Raw genomic sequence first — 5,967 nt, 5'->3', positions numbered from 1 at the left:
CAAGTCACGCATGGAGCAGGGTTCCAGATGCTTTGCCTAGTGCATTGTCATATCTATAACTAGCCTACCGATAAAAAAGGAGAGCCCACCCGCGAAAATCATGTGCGCTAACAATTGTCTGGTGCCAGGTCTGGGTAGGCCTGTTGTTCCGGGGATATACTATTTAAACATAGCACAAAAAGTAAGGAAATTTGTGTTTGGTAGATTATTTCTTTGTTGTAACAATGCTTCTTGGCAATAAATCTTATACCGTTGGAAAGCCTGTTTATTTCCCTTTTAAATGGTGCCACATTTGTAAGGAACATGCATTTGTGGGATGAGCAGCACAGCTGTTTATGTGGGTTGCGCCCATGAAAAATGTGCCAAAATTGCTAAATGCTAAACAGTTTATTCTTATGTTGGTATTCACTCTTGTTTTGAGTTGTTTGGCGGATTGGATGATTGAACTCTCGATCAGTAACAGGGAACAAACAAGAAATATTGGCAATTTTACACTTTATTCATTTAATACACCCTCAGGAGCCTCAGGAGTGGGTGGAAGATCCACATACTCAACTCTGCTGCTCATCCCCCAAATGCATGTTCCTTACAAATGTGGCATAATTTAAAAGGGAAATAAACAGGCTTTCCAACGGTATAAGATTTATTGCCAAGAAGCATTGTTACAACAAAGAAATAATCTACCAAACAAAAATTCCTTTTTTTGTGCTATGTTTAGTTAGATGGTCCACAAGTTTTTTTTTATTGGCTAAGTGGTCCTTGGTCTGAAAAAGTTTGAGAAACACTGCACTAGAGTCACAGAAGTCCATTTCGTCAGTTACAGATTCTCTTTATCCTGTTAATCCATCTCTATCCTCCTCAAACACACGTACACACAGACAGACACACACACCCGTCTAAAAACAGAAGTGCATATAAACTCTAGCCCAGCAGGAGACAAGGCCTGGTGCCAAGCCTGTGAGGGAGAGGACCAGTAATCAGATTCTGCCATTAATCTCTGGGTGAAGAGAGTGTTCCTTGAAAGAACTAAAGAGAGTGAGCAAGGGGGACAGGAGTGTGTGAGGGTGTGTGTGTGTGTGTGTGCGTGTGAGAGAAGGACAGAGAGAAAAAAGGGAGAGAAAAGGAGAAAAGAGATTCATGGAAATCTTATCTGTAATTCAACCTGGAAGGATTCCTACTTTATCTGCGACCCTTGAACACACATCTTTCATGATGCTAACTCCTGTCTAAATGGAAGAAATACGCAGTACCACACCCAACCCAACTTCAAGACTTTACCAGTACCGCACACAACCCAAGACTTGCAGGTTGAGGCCTGTTCTGTCATTTAAACATTCTATTTGTCCGCTTGAACTTTTGCACATAAACAAGTCTCAGGACACACTAACAACTGTGGTTTAACGTCAGGCAACAGGATGCAGAGTTTCCACAGCCTCCTCGGAGTGCAGTCTACACAGTATAGCCGTGGCATGCAATGGAGTAGGTGAGAGTCTGAAATCAGGAGTGGGAGACACTAATGGTGAATTATCTTAAAAGAAAGAAAAGAAAATCAATTTAGTTTTTTTTTTATATATATATATACGTATATATTCTTAACAGCCTTCCCACCCCACCCCGGCCCCAGCAGTGTCGTCAGCAGAGACAAGGTTAAGCTGTGGTCTGAGGTCAGCAGGGTCGTGGGGTCAACACCTGAGGCAAACACTTCAAGGGAGGTCCCATGGCAAAGCATAGTTTTATATCATTATTTCTGCTCTGCACAGGACTGACTGCTCTTGTGTGGGAGGGATTGCAATGTGAACCATGTGCTGTTTGAATTGTGAGAATACATTTATCAGACATTTACTTTCGTTTGTGGATTTTTGTTAAAAATTTGCATTCCAGGTTACTTAAAAGCACTGGTAGGAATGCATTTCAGGTGCTTCATCATAACACACCACACCACAATTCTCCATAACCAGTCTTTCAGCAGAGGATTTGCACATTCAAAACACCTTTACTTGCAACAACACCCTCTTCCTCTCTGCGGTCAGTCTCATCAGCACTGGTTTGCACTTTTCAAAGGTGACAAACAGCCATGTCTACGTCCATTTCCTTAATCTTGGGCATATTTATTCGTATATTCAAAGTTCTTTGAAGCTAGTGCTGAACTAAATTAGCCTATACAGCACTGAGATCTTCTCAACTCTTTTTTTTTTGTCTTCTCATTTCCTCTAAACTTCCTCGCGACAAACATCAAACGTCTAACGATAAGTCGTCAAGCCCTGTCCCTGTTATCTGACACGGTGCTCACAAAACTCTTCAACTGGGACAAAACGGCTCTGAAAACATCTGTAATGTATGCCGTGTTGTGTGGTCAGTCGAGATGTGCTCTCAATCACTGATGGGGTCACCTCAGGTGTACGGTGGTGAGAAATGGCACACCACAAAAACAAACAAAACAACAAAACAACAACAACAACAACAAAAAAGACTTGTTGACTTGGACTTGGATGAGAGTGTGAAAGAAGTTCAGAGACAGATGCAGTGACCTGCGAAACCAGCAGAGAACAGCGCTGTGAGGCTGCAGAGCTGGGGCTGCGTTCCCCATAAGCACTGTTGTGCGGCCATGGCAACTGGGAAACAGAAAGTGTTCAAAATGAGAGAGAAACTCTTATTTGAGGAAATGAAACGAGAGAGTGGGGAGTCTAGTCATAGGTTACTGGCACTGGCGATGCCACACTGGGCCAAACAAGGACTGAAGCTTCAGAGAGGCTTAAAATTGGCATCCAGAAATGTTTGGCAGTGTGACCTGCTCGTATCGCAGCGTAATCATTCAGACGTGAACTGCAATTTACAAACACTTGAAATCATTTACGAAATTCAGCAACAACAAAAAAAAAGAACTCGACGGGAATGAGCAGAAGTGAAATTTGGGGTGACCAGGCAAATGAGCCGCGACAGGAGGGAAAAGGCTGAGGGAGCCGAGCGTCTGGTCACCCCCGGTGGCGGCGATGGTTCGGCCCAGCCCGGCTCAGGCAAGCAGCCGTGGCCTGTCTGGCCTCAGAGCTCCGGCACCAGCAGTCACCATCTGCTCACTTTCGCCTCCTTTCGGAAAACAGCCCGGTCTCTCAAACTTTAATTAGCTCGGTGACGAGGGGGTGGGGGGAAGCTAAATTAAAAGGAGTCAGTCAAAAACGAGAACCCTCCGGGAGGAACAGAAAAAGCCTCACGAGCAGAAAACTCTAGAGGTAGTGTAGTACTCCTCTGATATGAGAGGGGGTGGATAGAACATCCTAAAGCATGGCACAGTGGCATATATCAGTATGGTATGGTCCGTATAGTACAGTATAATACAGCACAGCATGCTATCATACAGTAAGATTGGGTTCAGGTTTGCAGTCTGTACTATAGTTCACATAAGTGATAAATGCAAACCTTCACAACATAAGTGGTTTGTATAATGCTGTCAGCATATAACTGCTGTAAATGTAAAGTTAGATGTGCAATACCCATGTTATTCTCCTTAGAAAACCATGCTACTTTATAGCCTCTTTCAGCATGAATACTGTATCTGTTTCCTGTTTCATGGAAAATGTGACCGTTAATATTCATACCTACTCAGTGTGTTCTATGCGAGAGTCGACACTACTAGTAAATGAAAATGAAACTTAACTAGCGAATGAAACAATGAACAGCTGTAATTGTTCGGACACTGGCCTCCAGAGGCAGCAAATACGTCACCCATCCAACACAAACTACTTGCTGGGACACAAGAGCGTGGTCGATTATGCGTGCACTGTTCATTGATCTCGTCTGGCCTGGTATGGGTTAATGATCACGGAGTCGAGTCTAGTCTACAGTCACTACAATGGAATTGTCCAATCAGCTACGGCTCGCAGTCAATCTGTTTGTAAAGAACCACCTTACAGCAATAAAGAGCAGACAAGCAGAGAGATTAATGAGGAATGTCTAAAGATAAACAAAATGACAGATACGTTTGTGGCAGGCAGAACCTGATTATGGTTGCTAACATGACCTTTGCTTTGCCATGTCACTGGGGTACTCTGGTTCTTGGAAATACTCGTAGATGTTGTTTGACCACATGTAACACACAAAGCTACACACATACAAACACACACACACACATTCCAGCAGTGATATTGTTATCTTATCTCAAGTTAAGGCTTGAGCAGACAGGCACTATAGTTCAATCAGCAATGTAGTCAGAACAATAGGGTTAAGAAAAAGTGGCAGTGTGGTTTCAGATTTCCAGTTATTCAAGGAATTCTCTAAAGAAGTAGCTACTGTACTTCCCAACACGGCCTACTGAAACCCTGACAGAAGATCAGTAGGATTCCTATGTGGTTAATACTAACCAGTTACAGAAACCCAAACATTAGCCTCAAAAATGTGAACCACAGCTCGGGTCAATTCTGTGTAAAGATAGCATTGGGGCTCCTACACACACATACATGGATGTGTACACACACACACACACACACCACACACACACACACACACACACACACACACACACACACACACACACACACACACACACACACCACACACACACACACAGTGTTAGTCTACACAGTTCACAGTTTCATACTTTTGTTTTCAGGAAACTCCCCCAGCAGCTGCTTCTAGAAACTTAGGCCTGCATGATGCAGCTTCTACTGGTACATTTCCCCTGAATTTGTACAGTGCTTCAATGACTATGCAGGCATGTCTCTCGAGGGACTGCCTGACACCATCACAAACACACAAACACACTGAACTCTGTCTCCAGAGACCAATCCCTGGAGATTCACTGCGCTCAGGAGTACCTTCAATATCAGCAGCCCAGCTATTTCAACACTGAAAAGACTTCATGTACACACGGTCGCTGTTACTTTGTCTGACAACATCAGCGAACGGACACAGACACATGTGAATATGTACGCGTCGCGCACACAAACACACACACACATTGCAACTGCAAAGTTTCATTGTAAGCTCGTCAGGACAAAGACACACACACACACACACACACACACACACACACACACACACACACACACACACACACACACACACACACACACACACACACACACATCACCATGAACACACACACAGATACAGACACACACACAGACACACAGACACACCACATATTTCTGACAGACAGCACTGTTGTGAAGCAATGCCCAGTGCTGCTGGAGTGGACAGCACCTCCCCATCAGCTCAGCAGCTTTGCCATCACTCCCTCAGGTCCGGCTGTCAAGGCGTCAGTGCAGTTCTGTCTGCCGAGACTGCCTATCTGGTACAGGGACAAGACTGGATGCTACTCCACAATACAGATAACAATGCTTGCTTTAGTGTCATGACATCTGGTCCAATTTGTGCTGAGTACTTCTAACAAGCAAGTTCGTCACCGTAGCTGAGAGCATGTAGCTGTGAGCATGTAGCAGAAATGGGAAAAACACTAGGATTGCAATTGACACTTTACACAGCTCAAGGTAGCGAGGCAGCAGGCAACTGCCTTCCGTTTCAGACTCAGCCCACATGTGGACAGAGTCAAAAGGTCCAATGTCAACACGTCACCAATGAAATGTCCTTCCTCAGAACTCTGTGAGCTGTTGTTCTATGGAGTCTGCGGGTTTGCACAGTCGATCGCGAGATCATCGTTATTTATTTTACCCATAGTTTAGTTTAGAAAATGAGTCAGTTATGAGTCATATACACGAACATTTACCAACAGTGCAAACAAAGTAAAGCATCTATGAGATATGACCATAAACACAGCACCTCAGTGGCTGATTAAAATGTAACTAGAGCCGAGGGGTCATTTAGGGCAAATAGGCCACCACCTTCCCTTTATCCCTTTACAAGAGAGCTTCAGGGCGGGGGTGACTAATAGGGCAACAGAACGTTTCATTGCACTAATGATCAATCAGTGGCAAGGGAGGGGGGGCGGCGGCTCTGGTTAACCATACTGGCATA

The sequence above is a fragment of the Clupea harengus genome, chromosome 7 (genome assembly GCF_900700415.2).
Source record: "Clupea harengus chromosome 7, Ch_v2.0.2, whole genome shotgun sequence".
NCBI classification, from domain to species: Eukaryota; Metazoa; Chordata; class Actinopteri; order Clupeiformes; family Clupeidae; genus Clupea; species Clupea harengus.
Note: the sequence above shows the minus strand (reverse complement) of the source record.